The sequence below is a fragment of the Chelonoidis abingdonii genome, chromosome 2 (genome assembly GCF_003597395.2).
Source record: "Chelonoidis abingdonii isolate Lonesome George chromosome 2, CheloAbing_2.0, whole genome shotgun sequence".
In the NCBI taxonomy this organism is placed as follows: domain Eukaryota; kingdom Metazoa; phylum Chordata; order Testudines; family Testudinidae; genus Chelonoidis; species Chelonoidis abingdonii.
In genome coordinates, this window is record NC_133770.1 from 263,566,386 (window position 1) to 263,582,710 (window position 16,325).

At 45.1% G+C, this 16,325-nt stretch overlaps 1 long non-coding RNA gene across 1 annotated transcript; it reads left to right on the plus strand.

Annotated features, from left to right (window-relative positions):
* Nucleotides 1-2,138: 2,138 nt before the first annotated feature.
* LOC116824434 (uncharacterized) lies at nt 2,139-13,058 on the plus strand. The gene is made up of 3 exons (XR_004373624.2): nt 2,139-2,425; nt 9,369-9,455; nt 11,268-13,058. It is a non-coding gene; the product is annotated as an uncharacterized LOC116824434 (long non-coding RNA).
* Nucleotides 13,059-16,325: the final 3,267 nt, after the last annotated feature.

The window sequence follows — 16,325 nt, forward strand, 5'->3', positions numbered from 1 at the left end:
TTCCTTATGCTCTGAGCTGTAAACTCAGCTGGTGGTAGGAATCCACTTGCATGACTCATCTTCACATGGAGGTCCTCTTTAATGACCGACCATAGACCATTTGGTGTCAATGGACTTTTCTCATTGGGCAGGACATAACACCTTCGTTTGGAGATCTGCACTTCAGACCAGTCTATGACTCTGTCCTGTCTGTGACTTATACCATCACAGATGCTCACAGTACAACCAATTAAATATTACCTTGCAGTTTGGGATACAGATGTTATAAGTGAGATTAATGCATGCAGCAATTCACAAGCATTCAGTAAAGTCTAAACATGTTTGTATAATTCTAATATCTATTTTAACAATACTTAACTGTCACAGAGTCTGGGGGTTTCAGCCCTGCTCCCCTCTGCTTGGACCCCACAGTGACTTTTATTCAGCCAGTAAAACAGAAGGTTTATTGGACAACAGGAACACAGGTTACAGCAGAGCTTGCAGGCACAGTCAGGACTCCTCCGTCCAGTCCTTCTGGGGGTTCAGGGTGCTTGGATCCCAGCTAGGATACCCTGAATTCCGCCCCACAGCCCCTAACCCAAACTGTCCTGCCTTTTCTCCTGCCGGCCGAATCCTTTGTTCCCTTCTCCTCCGCCCAGGTGCTCCCCCCTCCCCCCTGCCGGGCTCGGGTTACAGGCTGAGCACCTGTCCCTCACCTACAGACATTCCCTGCTTTCCCGTTCCCCACACAGACAGTCCCTACTCCTTCCCGTTCCCCACACAGACAGTCCCTACTCCATCACATTAACACACCAGCCAGATTGCTTCCAGCTATATATTTGTCCGTGTTCAGTGGACACATGGGAACTTTGGCAAGAGTTGGCACCTGGTCTGCTAATATCACAGAGGGTTCAGAGAAGGGTGCTGAGAATGATTAGGGGCCTGGGAAATTCTCATATGAAGAGAAATGGAAAAGATTGGGATTGTTTACCTCAGAAAAGAAATGAATCAGAGGGAACATGTTAAAAGTATATAAATTGAGTGGTCTAAAGAAGATATATTGGGTTCTCTCTGTCTCATAATACAAGAACATAATTTCAATTAAATGAAAAAGGAGGAATTTCAAACCCGATAAACACTTTTTCATACAACACCTAATTAAATGGTGGAATTCATTGCCAGGAAAGGCCTTGAGGCCTAGGATTTAGTAAAATTCAAATAGGAATCAGACATTTACATGGGTAACAAGAATATCTCCAGTTATAATAGCTAATGATAACAAAAAATTTGGAGTGACTGTTAAAGCTCTTGCTTCAATGTTTAATCTTTAGCTGTTAAAGATTAGGATGAAACCTAAAGTGGAGGGCAGATTAGACCCCAACTGCCTAGTGCACGGCTCTTACACCTTTCTGTGAAGCATCTGCTCCAAGCCACGGGCAGAGAAAAGATACTAGATTAGATGGACCTGAGGTCTGATCCAATCTGGCAGTTCCTATGCACTGACATAATATCTAAAGAATTTATTCAGAAATATTATTGTGGAAAATTACATTGATCCCAATTGTGCATCACTAAGGCTGGTGCATGGGTGTGACATAATCAGAAAAGACCAGCTGGCCTCAGAGTATGACTTCAAGCAACCAGTGTCCATAACCACACTAATCCACTCCATTTCCCTAACAATAAAGAATTATTCTCTACAGTACTTTTTCTAGGGTTTTGTTCAGTCACATTTAAAATGTTCTTAGTGATGGAGCTTTCTCCACTTCTTTTGAGAGTCTGTTCCACAGCCAAATTGATCTGTCATGAAATGTATCCTAAATAGGTGCCCTAATCTTTCCCTCTCTTAATTTCATTCCCCCTACTGCTGCAAAAATCCACAAGTTCTGCACTAGTGAGTGATTGGTGAACACCTTTGGCATAGCTTATTGCTATTTTCCTTTTTTAAAAAAAAGCCCTCTTAAGCATTTTTTGGAATGTATGTTGCTGTAGTGGGCCAGCGTGGCTCCCCTCCTGCCCGGAGAGGGTCGAGCCCCAGCAGAGGCCAGAGTGGGTGGAACTACGGAGCCCTGAGTCCGCCCCTCAAAGGATCAGACGGCTACCCAGAACTATAAAAGCCGGCCCTCAGAGCTCAGTGAGACCCCAGCAGCCGGAGAGAACAGACGTCCCTCCAGGAGTTCAAAACTGGGAGACTCTGGCGACCCAGGGGAGCCACCTGGACTGGCCAGAGCTTCCCCGTGCTCGCTACCAGGAGGAGCCGCCTGAGCTTCCCTGTGCTCGCTACCAGGAGGAGCCACCCAAGCTTCCCCGCACCTGCTGCTACCCAGAGGAGCCACCGGCGCTACCGTGGCCCGAGTATCCCGAGGAACTCCTGGACCTACCACCCAGCCCTGGTCGTGATGAGCCTATGCTCCTGGACCCCACTGAGGCCGACTTTAGGACGCAGGTAGGTCCTGAGGGGGAGTACGGAAGCAGCCCGGGGGCAGCCGACCCCACTCAGGCTGCGGAGGTGCCAGAGCCTATGTCAGTGTGTTGCAGCCAGGATCCCCACTGACGGACCAGTGGAGTGACAGCCATTGTTAGGGCCCCGGGCTGGGACGCAGTGGAGTGGGAGGGCCTGCGTCCTCTCTGCCACCCCACTCCGGGGTGGCAGACTCTCCCTCCCCCTGACCAAAGGCCTGGGCCTACTGAGCAAGCGTTTGCTGCCCCGCCCTACCCAAGGGCTGGGCCTTAAAACTGCTACTGTTGCTCAGCCCTGACCAAGGCCTGAGCCTATTGACTCAGTGTTTTTCTGCCCAACCCTGACCAAGGGTTGGGCCTTAAGCTATTACCGTTGCTCAGCCCTGACTCAGGCCTGAGCTTACTGACTCTGTGTTGCTATCCGCCCTGACGTAGGAACCAGCGCCTCATGGCTGTTACGGCTCAGCTCTGCAGGAGGGCCTGAGCCCCTTGCCCGCCGGGCGGGCAAGTACTGCGAGGACTGCCGGGCTAACTTCCCGGGCCATCCCGAGCAGAGTGGGCCGGCGTGGCTCCCCTCCTCCCCAGAGAGGGTCGAGCCCCGGCACCCACACGCGTACAGTCGCATTCTTTATTAGAACCTTTTTTCATAGTGTCAGTATAAGAGAAACTGGTGGGGGGGGGGGGGACACTAAGTACCCATCACTACTTTTTTGAGGATTTCTTGTTTAATATTTTTTTTCAATCCTTTTCTGTCAATCTCTGTCTCTTGGTTTGTTTGTGGGTGTCTTTTATTTGTTTGTTTGCTCTGCTACCACACACCCTTACCTATTGAAGCTCAGCTGCTGTTTGATATCAGTTTGTAGGCCAGCAGCCAATTTTGACTCCTATATACAGATGAAATTTGGTATATTCAGCCATTCCCAGTTTAGCTTATATTGCTGATAGTGAGTGGAACAACACTTTCAGGGCCACAAATTGGTGCTGAAATGTTAAAACAGCTACAGGCTTGAAGAGCAACAGAAATTTAGAACTATCAGTTTCCCCCCCTTCTGCGCCTCATTCTTTCCTCTCACCCCAAACAACCTCTCTTCATTCCTTCCTCCCCACAGAGCATCTTATCCTTTGTTCTCCCCTGCTAACATCTTCCAGCCCTGTACCAGTCCATTGAACATATTGGGAGTAGAGATTTTAGTAAGGCGATCCTAGCAGTGCACTGTTGGGAGCCAGTGTTACAGCCATTCATTATCAGAAAGGTTCAACTGACCAATCAGAATGTGGCTTCGGATTGTCAGTGTTCATTTGTAGTTGTTATAGCCCTGTGTCCCACCCTAAATCTCCTTCTTCACTAGTTACACTCATCAAATATTTGTGGACTCTTATCATGTCCCCCTTAGTCCTCTGGTATTTTAGTGATCTGGTTGGGAGTATCGGTGGCTCTAATTTGGCGGATTGTAGGTATCAATGAGAATAATGGATTTGTTAATCTATGTACAAATTTTAAAACTGTTAGTTTCACCACAAGATAAGGAAATCTTCAGAATCTTATATGGAATGGAGATTTAGAATTGTCTGGAAGTGTCATCTTTATTGCTTTTAAATGATAATATCTGAGTTGTTGGTTTTGTTTTTTGTTTTTTGTTTTTTTGCAAGTGAGTTTACTAGTGGAAGACACAAAGAAATTACTTACTTTTGGCTGTGGGATCCTCGATAAGGTTGAACAGTTTATCCTACAGTGGTGGTTCTTATGGGTGCCGTCTCCAGGCCTTGAATTCAGGGGTAGATCAGCTGGGAAGGGATGAAGTCAAAATAAGGAATACGTGAATACCATCATGCCAAGAACGTCAAAATCTGGTCTCCCACCTCCTCCCAGCCGGCTGAATATGTCTCTGTATGATAAAGCCATGGAAAGTACGAAATTAGTGGGAATGTCTGCAGTGTCACCATGTTACAATTTTACTGGTTTTTAGAATTTGAAGTTCAGCAGCAGACTGACAGCTACACCTATACTCCTGTTCTTGGGGGGACAAGGAGGAGAATCAAGCCTCATAGTAAACAAGATCTAAGTGACTTGCCCATGTCACACAGAAAATCTGTGACAGAGCCAGGAATTGCCCATGATTCTGTAGGTTCCAGTCCAGCGCCTTAAATGCAAAAGCATCTTTACCATGTGAATCCCTAGAGAATTCTTCTGGGGCAGATTTTCAAGACCCAGAGATTAGTAGCAGATTTTAGGAGTAAGAACTGTAGGCTGCAACTCACTGGGCTAGTGCTCTTTCTTTTCTAACTTCTGGCTTCTACTGGCAGTGCTTCATGTTTCAACCTGAAACAGTTTTAAAGGGGATGAAAATTAAGCTATTGGAGGAGACTAACATGCTTATGGACACTATTACCTCTCAAATTGTTAATGACTCACTTCTCAGTTAAACATTTATTTTTCAAATAAGTTAAAGTTGGCACGATTCTGGTTAGGCTAGTTAGAGCACAAATAGGTGGTAATCATAGGATCATTACAACTGATAAGCAATATGCAAGAGAAAATAAGAGCAGTAAATTATTTTCTAAATAAAAAGTGTCTCTGTACTTCACAGGTAGAACTGTCAGTCAGATGATCCAGAGTATTTATACAACAGTCTTTAGTGTAGCTCATTCATACAAAAGGATCACAACACGATGCATAGCCAAGTACAGTCCCTATATGCAAATACGAACAATGTGTGAAGATATCAATGTAACATGCAGGAAGACATGATGGGGGTATGATTTTAAAAAGAGTACAAAGGCCAAGGTTTTGGGATGACGCCTGAGCTCAGGAAAACTGGGAGCTTAAAGACCAGGGATTAGTTGTTTTGCTAGAGACGGTTGGGAGTTACAGGCCAAAGAGAAGTGAAGCATTGGGACAGGATCTGAAGAGAAAAGCCATAGATGTAGAGAGTACTCTACCATTCACCATGAAGAGACAGGAAAAGGTCAAAAAGGAGTCTGATGTTTGAGCAGCTGGGAATTGGGTTAGAGAAAAAGAAGCAATTGGATGTGTGATGCAAGTCCGTGGAGAGTCGTGAAGAAAGAGAGAGATTTTTGTACTGTATTCTGAAATGATTAGAAAGCCAGTGGACATTTCTGAGGATGGGATTAATATTTTTATGTACAATTCAGATGACAAGGTGGAGATTTTTCAGATCTTCAACTAAACCCATGGTTGATACTCAAGCAAAGAGTACTTGTTAGTATGCACTGAACTCCATGGAGGATATGTGCTAGAATTGAATGGTAATGTAAAGTCATGCTCTCTTCTCAGTGCTATCCAGAATCATTGTTTTTTGATCTCCTTCATCCAGGCAGAGTTATGAAAAGGCAAGGCTAATTATTAGCTTCTTCTGGTGGGGATCTGTCCCCCACAAAGCCTGAAGGGGTAAATTAGGTCAATTAACTTTAGGCTGCACCTGGAGGAAACCTAGGGCATGCTATGGCCTAATTACAGATGAAATCCAGCTTGGGGGAGGAGCTGGTCAGGATCTATCAAGAGAGAAAGCTGCACTCCCTGATACAAGGGGGAAGAGCAGGAAGTGGTCCAGGGAAGGAACAGTAAGGGTTGGGAGAGTAAAAGCCTATAGTTGCTGGGTTGAGGGTCCCTGGAGTGGAATCAGGTGTAGAGGGTGCACCTGGGTTTCTCTACTAGCCACTGGGGGAATGGCACCGACCAGGCAATGGGAAGCAGACTGCCTGGGACAGTTTGCCTCAAAGGGCTTGTGATACCCCGGAAGTGGGGAGAACTTTAACGTGGTTTGGCCGAAGGGCTAAGCTATGGAGAGGATGTTGCTGTTGCTAACAGCACATTAGAGGCTACGGAGTTAGTGAATGAAATGATGGACTGAATAACCGCAGGAAGGAATGTTTGACCAGGTGGCAGAGCTAATTCCCCAGATGAGTCACAAGGAAGTTCTGCAGAGAAGTGAGTGGACCACCCCATCAAATTTCTCTGAAGCCTCTGAGTTTTAAACTTTAAATACACATGCACTTGTTTCAAAACACAAAAGTTACTCCTTACAACAGGTAGGAACAAAACTAGATTAGTTCGTCTCTCCTTTCAGATTTCCCAGAAACAAACTACACTTCTACCCTGATATAACGCTGTCCTCAGGAGCCAAAAAATCTTACGGGGTTGTAGGTGAAACTGCATTATATCGAACTTGCTTTGATCCGCCGGAATGCGCAGCCCCTCCCCGCCCCACCGGAGCACTGCTTTACCGTGTTATATCCGCATTTGTGTTATATCGGGTCGCGTTATGTCAGGGCAGAGGTGTACATTAAACATTATCAGACACAGAGGCTCAGATCATAGGTACCAACTTTCTCCAGCACTAGTGGGTGCTCGTGCCCCCCCCCTTTCACCACCCCTGGCCCTGCCCTGACTCCACCCTTCCCCCACCCTTGGCCCCACCCCATTCCAACCACATCCCCAAAGTCCCCATCCTAACCCCGCCCCTCCCTGCCCCTATTGGATCCCTTCCCCAAATCCCCAACCCGGCCCCGCCTCCTTCCCCCAGCATACTGCGTTCCCCCTCCTCCCCCCTCCTTTCTTGCCTCATGAATCAGCTGTTTCATGGCACAAGGCAAGTGCTGGGAGGGAAGGGGGAGAAGCAGGACATTGCGGCATGCTCGTGGAGAAGGTGGAGGTGAAGGTAAGCTGGAGCGGCGGGGGGGTGGGGCGTGGTGCTGCTGGTGGGTGCTGAGCACCCACCAATTTTTTTCCGTGGGTGCTCCAGCCCCAGAGCCTATGGCTCAGATGTAACTAGGAAAAGCCTTTATTGACGCTTGTACAGTGTGGTGCTCCTAGGAACAGTTGGGTGGTAGCTGGGCACACTCTACCTTCCTGCTCATGCAATTCATGACCTCTTTCCCAATTCCCACAGAACCTTTTAGTTCCAAAATGCCAACTCTCTAAGGTTTGTCTACTCATTAGTGTAGTTGTCTACACTATAAATTAGTGCATGTAAGCCAGGGTATAAATCTACAGTGCGCCAGCTTGCCGTGTGCTACTGTAACCCACACACCTTCTGAGTGTGGTGTTCCGTTCTATCTAGTGGCACTCAGATTAGGTCTACGCTGGGGAGTTTCGACCTAAAATACACAACTTCAGCTACGCAAATAGCGTAGCTGAAGTCAGCGTGTCTTAGGTCGATTTACCTGGCCGTGAGGACAGTGGCAAGTCAACCGCTGCCGCTCCCCCATCAACTCCGCTTCTGCCTCTCGCTACAGTGGCGTTCCAGAGTCGACAGCAGAGTGATCGGGGATCGATTTTATCACATCTACACTAGACATGATAAATCGATCCCCAATAGATTGATCACTACGCGCTGATCCAGCAGGTACTGTAGATGTACCCTCACCACTTAGAAAGATTAATGAGTCTACTCTACAGCAGATGTGCCAAACCTGTGAAAAAATGCAGAAATCAGGCTTGTTTTTGGCTTAAATGGCTTGTGAGTTGCTCGTTGGCTAGTTTTTGCCTTTCAGCTTGTTGCTTGTTGTAGCTTATTGCTTTTTTTTTTCTTTTTTTTTTTGGATCGGCTCCTGGCAAGCAGGAGAGAGGGTCAGGGGTGAACAGCAGGCCCACCACAGTCCCAGACTGCATGCCAGGGGGATCTAGTCACATAGAGTGTTGGGGTTCTCAGGGACTGGCTTGTTTTGGCCTTGTTTTGAAATGGGATTAGCTTGATTTTTGGCTTATCGTGAAAGGCGGGGCACTTATTTACCATGTGAAAGTTGGCAACTATGCTCTACAGCCTTAGCTAACAGCCGTATGGCTTTTAGCTCATGCAGTTAGGGTGACCAGATAGCAAATGTGAAAAATCGGGACAGGGGGTGGGGGGTAATAGGAGCCTATACGAGGAAAAGACCCAAAAATCGGGACTGTCCCTATAAAATCGGGACATCTGGTCACCCTACATGCAGTAGCGGCTCATGTATTAAGCTCCGGAGGCCCCAGGTTCGATCCTGCCTGCTGATGACGAGGGTCTGTCAGTGTTATGCTGTCTCACCATGTGGACCATGTTACAGCACAGTGAAAGTTCCAGAGTGTGGCTTAGCAAACTGCGCTTTAAGCTGGTTCACACCTTGGCTTGCTGTGTAAATAAGCTCTAAATCAATGAGACAAAGTAGCTCCAGGGATATAGCAATATTCAGAAAGTTTCCAGAGAGAAAGCCGGTGTGTGCACAGTATTGAAGTGCACCATTCCCATGTCCTGCTTCTTTTGTCACCCAACCAAACTATGTATGCTACACTTCTTCTCCCATCCTCCTCCCCATGTATTCCAGTTCCTGTGGCTTGGTTCCACTTCTGCCTGGCCCTACTCCATGCTTAGGAATTTTGCAGTTTTCACTTTGGAGCCTAACTATTCCTGCCATGGCAGCAGTAAACTAGGCATGGCCCCCATTGATTTGTGGCCCATCAAACATGAATCCTGGTACTGTGGCTGCTGGGGTATGATTTATACCACCAGACAGCTCTGTGTCCTTTGAGCTCTGCTACTTTATTGACAATGTAACAAAGAACAAAGTATCTGAACCTCCCATAGGTATTGGTATTAGAGATGGGTGAATTTCATGAAGTCTGGGAAATTGTAAACTTCTCAAATGACTTTTTAGGTTCTCAGGGCTTGAAAACTAGTTCAAGTTCATGGTCCTTTCCCGCCCCTATAACTTAAAACTATATTATCTTTGGAGGAAAATTCAATTTTTTAAAATTTTTCTACCTAAAGGGGAGTATGTGTGTTGTACTTGGGATAGCCTAATTTGTGGAAATTCTTCTATCATGTATACAGTATAGCCTTTTTAAATACATATGTTACAGGCTTTGAAAAAGATATCTTACAAATTAAATATTGTATTTATTAGATTTTTTTCTCTTCCCCTTTCTACTCCTCTTTCAGTTATTTCTCCTAGGCAAGAAAACAGGGGAGGTTGGACTCTGAGTTCATGAAAATGTTCACTCATTGCACATGCAAAAACCAGCATTTGTAAGTAATGCACCACTCGTGGAAATTATTCATTTACATTGTCGTATGGAAGGTTTTGCTGGAACAAGTGCACATGCTCTTTTTGTGTGCACACCTGTTGTGTCTTCCTTTGAACACATGGCCATTAATGTCAGCTAAGCAGCATGCCTCACACATTTAGAATTCCGAGGGGAATGTTTTTATGGGGAGGGGGGAGGGGAAACAATGAGTGTGTTTTTTCCAACAAAGATGAAAATGTCAAGAATGTGCTGGAATGTAGACTTTTTCATGTAAGATCATTTTATTTTCTTTTGTGATGGATTTAAGAAGTGTTTTGCTATTTATAGGATGTGCCAGGGGTCTTACCGCTACCTTGGTGCTGCAAGATAGATACAACAGAAACGTAACAACCCTCACATTGCTAATCTGCACACTTTATAATTTGCACACAAAAATAGTGCTATAGTGAAGTCTCGTTCTTTTTACAAAGAGCACTACAAAGCATTTACTAGTACATTAGGAAATAATGCTCTCATAAATAATTGACACTAAACTGCAATTGTCAAAATAAATAAAGTACATTCTGTGATGCATTAGCCTCACTATTTAAATGTGTTGGATCGTTTACAAATTTAGACACTATCAGCAGGTTTCCCAGTTACTGGTGTGAATTAGAAGGATTCTTCTGTTAGTTTTAAATATTTCAAATGGGTATAACTTGAGGAAGGGGGAGAAGGAGGATATATATATATATAAATTACATTTTTTAAAAAATGGCAGCTCTCTGAAGCTCCTTGAGGGGTTGGCATGTGAGACTCAGTCCCAGGGAGTTGGGTTATTGGTAGGAGCTATAAACATATGTATGGGATAAACTGCATGAAATGGAATGTATAGGCATGTGAGAAATGTATTTATCACATGCCTATGCAATTTATTTATCACACAATATATCTGGAGGTGATATTTCTATGTGGTAGTATATTACATAGATGTTGGCATAGAATGTCTTCAGTGGGTTAGGATATTTGTAAATGGAAAATTGACATGGGGTGGGGGGAATCAGTCAACATAATAAACTATGATAAACATTTACAAACTCATTTCTACATTATATTTTTAATAAATTTAAAAAAAAAACAGTTTGTGAAGTGGTAAAGTTTGTGAAGTAGAACTTGCTCTAGAGCCAGCTAGCCTCCTAATATGTGTCTATTCATTTAGTATCTGAGTACAAATTATATAGTTTCAGGTTACATCAGTTCCACCTGAGCAATGACCAAACTCTCCTCCTTCTGCCTCACTCAGTTTAGAGCCATTTTCTAAAAATAAATCAGTGGGAAAACTATGGCCTATTTCAAATCAATGGCAAAGCTCCAATTGACTTCACTGGAGCCAGGATTTCACCCCTAGGCCAGGTGGCTGTCTTAGGGTTTGTCTACTCTGCAGTGTAAGCCCAGGGTCCACAGGCTTTTGATATGAAAACCTAGAGCTTATGTCCACACTCATTGCTGATCCTGGGTTAAGAATTTCTGAGCTTGGATCCCAGATCAGGACTCCATCATCCAGACTGCAGTATGCAGACCTGAGTTTGTTCAACCATATCACAGACTATATTTCACCCTGCTGAAATGTGGCCACTTTAGCCCTTTGTTCATGGTGCAGTGTGGGAAAACTTGACTTTCCACCCTGCATGTTGCAGGAAGTTGTGGCAGCCTGCCAGCACATCCTGCTGAGCCATCATTTTGGTCTGCATACTGTCTGCAACCAGAGTCAGCAACATGGAGAAGTCACCCATTTGAAGAACTTATTTTGCTTGGGCTTTTGCTCCCATTTCAGGAAAGAGGCAAGGCTTCCATGAGGTGCTGGTGGACATTTCAGTGGCCTTTTTTGACCCACTAAAGGCACCTGACAGAGCAGGAGGGTGACAATACAGAGATAGAAGACTCAAACTGGCAGCTTCTGCTCATAACTCTTGGTATAGCTGCTGACGCCCTCCATGTAGACTGGTGCTTCTTGAGCAGAGCCACAAATGCAGACTTGTGGTGTCACATGATCACGCAGACCTGGGATGACCAGCAGTGGCTCCAGAACTTTTACATGAAGAAAGCTACATTTTTGGGGGGGAGTCTTGTGAGCAGCGTGCCCTGACCCTCTGGTGTCATGACACCTGTACAAGGACAGCCATATTAGTCCAGAAGCAGTTTGCTATAACAGTCTGGAAGGTGTCTACCCTAGACTGCTACAGATCTGTTGCTAACCAGTTTAGTGTTGGAAAGTCAACTGTGAGTAAAGTGGTGGTGAAAGTTTCTGAGGCTATCAGATGTAGGGTTTACCCAATGGTGGTGGGTGTAAACAATGTTCCTGAGGTGATTGGAAAGCTCATTCTCTGAAAACCAGCGAAATGTGCTGGGGCTATTGATGGGATTCATGTCCACAGTTTGCCCTCCTCAGGAAGCAAATGAGTACATAAACCACAAAGAGCAGTACTCCATTGTTTATGCAGGCCCTTGTGGACCACAGAGGCCAATTTATGGACCTCAAGATGTGATGTAGTCAAAAGGTTCATGATGCAAGGGTTTTCCGTCAGTCAGAAGCCTACTTTTATGGATAAGCTGGGACACTATTCCCACCAATTGACATTGTCATAAATGGAGTAACTGTCCTCACTGTCGTTCTAGGGGACCCTTACACTCTTTGTCTTGGCTTATGAAACCATATCCAGATCTCAGAGGGCCCCGCAAAAGGTTTATTTACATTCTTAGCAGTTGTAGAATGGTGGCTGAATGTGCATTTGGCAGACAGCACGAGTGGGATTTCACTCTATAGATGCATTTGAATTCCAGTGTCGTCAACAGTGTCTGTACTATTGCAAAGAGCACAGCAAGCCACAATCTTTAAGAAGCCAAAAATGAGCCATTTGCACTTGAATGGACCTATGATAGTATTGGACTGCTGAACCAATACGCTCAACCAGACAGTGCACCAGTCACAGCACAGGATGTTCCTGGGCAACAGAAATCAAGGCTGCTCTGTGCTGCTACATTATGGACTTACACAGGCCTATGGAAAAAGGAGAATAGCACATTTCTGACTTTTTGTGCAGCAGTGTGTACAGTGAATGAGGTACTATCACATCACAGGGTGCAATGGGAGTGGGTACTGTCATAACAATGAATGGGAGGAGGTATTGATTGTCATTAATTTTTATTTTGGATGACATAACTGTTAATGTAATGGGGGGATTATGTATTTACATTATTGGTGTACATAGATATACTGAAATTATTTAGTTATAACTTGTCTATTGTGCCTTATCCTGTTTATCTTTATTATTCAAAATACACATTATAAGATGTGATGGCAATAAAGTTTCTTAGTAAAATAAAAGCCTTTATTTGTCTTACAAATATAACCATATTAAAATATTGCCAGGAAGGCCAGCTGTCACTAGAACAATGAAGCAGTAATAAAAACCAACACCACAACCACTAATAAAACAATGTGCCTAAGCCAAACACTGAACAATCCAAACAGTGCCATCAAAGAAAAACCCAATGTTGCATGTCCTTCTTTCCCTTTCCTGTGCAGTTAGCACAGGCTTGTCGCCACTGAACAGGAGCCTACAGGGCTGTAGCAGAGTCCAAGGTCCAGAGGGTCTGTGCAGGGCTCGCTGCATGCAGTGGTGGTGGTGGTGTGGTGGGGGTGGGAGGGGTGAGCACCATGGAGGTTGAAATGTGCTGCTAGGAGTAGATTTGCCCTGCCCAGATGCTAAGTCAAATCACAGTTGCATTGGCCACTCAACCATGAAATTGTCTAAAGTGTTGCTAGTATGCAGCGCATGGGCTTATGGAGGGGACTCAGGTCCCAGCATACGCGCAGCATGAGCGTGCACTCTTTTGGCCATTAGCAAAAGCAACTGCTCAAACAGGTCTTTCCGCTGTGTTCTCTAACGTCCCTCAACCAGTGTTTCTGTTCCAGGAATTGTGATGCAAGTCTTCACTCCTGCTCTGCAGTTCTGTCCTCAGGGTGTACTGTGTAGGACTTGCTGTGCTTTTCTGCTTGCCATGAATTTTTCTCTCTTTGGTACTGCCACTGCCTGTTGGCCCTGTACAGAATGTCGCCATAAGTTGTTCATGGAAATGCTTCCTCTTGGAATGGTTCATGAGGGTAGGGAGACCCAGGCTTCTGCTTAGAGGTGCCTGCAAGCAGATACAAAGCTGCATTATTTTCTCAGTGATTCATACATGGTTCAGTGCATGGGCACAGAATAAATCCTTGTGCAATTTCAAGGACAAAATAGGGTACTTTGTAAAACTGAAATTCAATGTAGTATGTGATAAATGCTTCAGATCCTAGAAGCTCCATGGACACAACTGGGTTAGTAGTGATGAAAAGAGTATGCAGAGAAGGATAAGTTAAAAAAACATTTTTTAAATGCAGACCACCTGAGTCTTTGGGGGGAAGGGAGTGGCTGTCGCACACTGTATTTTGGAGGCCATAACAATTCTTGGGATTCCTGACTGGCAAAGAGATTCTATTCCAAGCTTCCAGTGACAAGCCAGCTGTGTATGTCACCAAAGTATTCAAATTTATAGTGATTGAACAACACATTTACATGTGGAGTGGGCTGGTCAACTACTGAGGTAGCCCTGGAAAATACACCCTGACCCAAAATGTGGCTGCCTATCTGGAGTTTCTGCTATAGGAAAAGTTTGCAGCTCTCAGCACAGAGAATTCAGTCAAAATTTATGAGGGAATCAAAAGGATGCTATTAGCATCCACATGGATTACTGCCTCCCCATGACTTCCACTTCAGCCTTTTATGACTGCATGCAAACACATGCGAATACCACAGCCACACCCATGCCCCCTTCAGCACATTTCTGGACTTCATACAACCCCTTCCCCCACTCCAGCTGTGTTTTGGACAAATGATTTTTGTAACCCAATGACTCTATTTAGCTTTAATGGACTACATCTGTAAATGGACTACATTTCAGTCTCTTCCACCCCCAACAGTTCACTGTTTACAAGTGTCTCATTACAAGTTGCTTTAGTACAGAGTGATGTAACTTAAATTTTATTTTTAAAACACCGACACATCTTAGCAAGAATGTACAAGTTTCTAGTAAAGCATTTTAAAATGCTTGTTTCACTGTTCGCACTTACTGGTCTCCATTGTAAGTGCCATCTGGTGGGGGATGGGGGGGTGCCAAGGTGCTGGCGTGCGGTTTGCCATTAGTGTATACCTGCTGCTGCCCCTGGCTTGTAATTTTTGCATTGATTCATAACCCAGAAATCCCTCCCATTCCTATATTAATAAAGACAAACATTCAGCCAGCAACTTACCAGGATCCAGGGCAAGTTTTCTTCTGTTTCTGCTGCTATTTCTTTGGCAGGCCTTCCTTGATGGGTAGAGGGGTATCAAAAGCTCCTCCAAGCAAGATCCTGGGAGCCTCCTCGGGCACCTGGTTCAGTACCAGAGTCTGGCAGAGCCCAGTGGGGCACCTACTGGCTCCCCTCTGGTTCTGTTTCTGGATATGGGGGTCACAAGGTAGCCATCTTGGCTGATCAAGCCAGTGTGAAGCACTGTTAGCCCAGTGCTGGGTGCAGTATCCAGCACCTGATCAAACTCCTTGTAAAAGCGGCAGGATGATAGTGAGTTCCCAGAGGTGCAGTTTTCATCCATTGTGTTTCTGGTAGTTAGTCTTGAGCTGCTTAATCCACTGGCAGTGGTCACTCGTCCAGTGAATCCCTGTGCTGCCACCTTCTCTTCTGTCTCTTGGTATGTGTAGTCACTCCTGGTTCTCTTACTAAAATTGAACTTTTTGCTTGCCTCACACCAGAGATCACCACAATCTGGCTGTGCTCCTGTGATCCAGAAACCACGTGTTTGGAAAAGGACTTCTTATGGTTGGTGGCCATTGCAAACGCAGGAGAAGGTTCACTGTGTTTGCAGCTCAGTGATCAGAATAAAATAGAAGGGTTAAATGCCATTTTTCGAAGTCAGCTGCTTCTGGGCTAGAGAGAATAAAGAACAGTTGCCCATGGGTTGTGGGGAAGTGTTGGTGGACTCTCAGGGCCCAAGTCAGGGATGGCCCAGGCTTGAGCTGCATCTACACTGCAAAATTATGGAATTTGGGCCTGAGTCTCAGTGGGATCTGGGCTTGAACCCACACCACTTGTGGGGTCATGGGTCCCAGGTCCAAGTTAGACAGAATTGTATGTGTAGACAGAAGGAGGTTTAGGCTCAAGTCAGTCTGAGCTTGAGCTTACACTGACATGGAGCCATAACCTTAGAGAGTTGCCGGGCTCAGTCTACATCTTTATTACTGGGAAAAGGCCTGCTTAAAGGAAGAAGTAAGCCTTGCATAATGCCCTAAAGTTGTCAAGACTAGGACTCAGCATCGTCTCCTGCAGTTATGAGCTCCACAGCTGAAGACCTTCCATTAAGAACGCTATGCTCGTGACCTCTTTGCGTTCAACTTGTTAGCCAAAATGTCCCTATAATTTTAGTTGGTGTGGTGGATATGGAGGAAAGGCACCAATCTGTTAGACAGTTCAGTCTTAACCCATTGAAAGGCATAAGGACTATAACTTTATAATAAACTTAGAATTGGAACAGGAGCAGATTTCGGAAAGTGAGTGTTATGTGTTTTTGATGGTCAATGTAGTGCATAGAATCATAGAAGATTAGGGTTGGAAGAGACCTCAGGAGGAGATCTAGTCCAACTCCCTGCTCAAAGCAGGACCAACCCCAACTAAATCATCCCAGCCAGGGCTTTGTCAAGCCGGATCTTAACAACCTCTAAGGATGGAGATTCTACCACCTCCCTAGGTAACCCATTCCAGTGCTTTTCCACTTAGTGAAATAGTTTTTCCTAATATCCAACG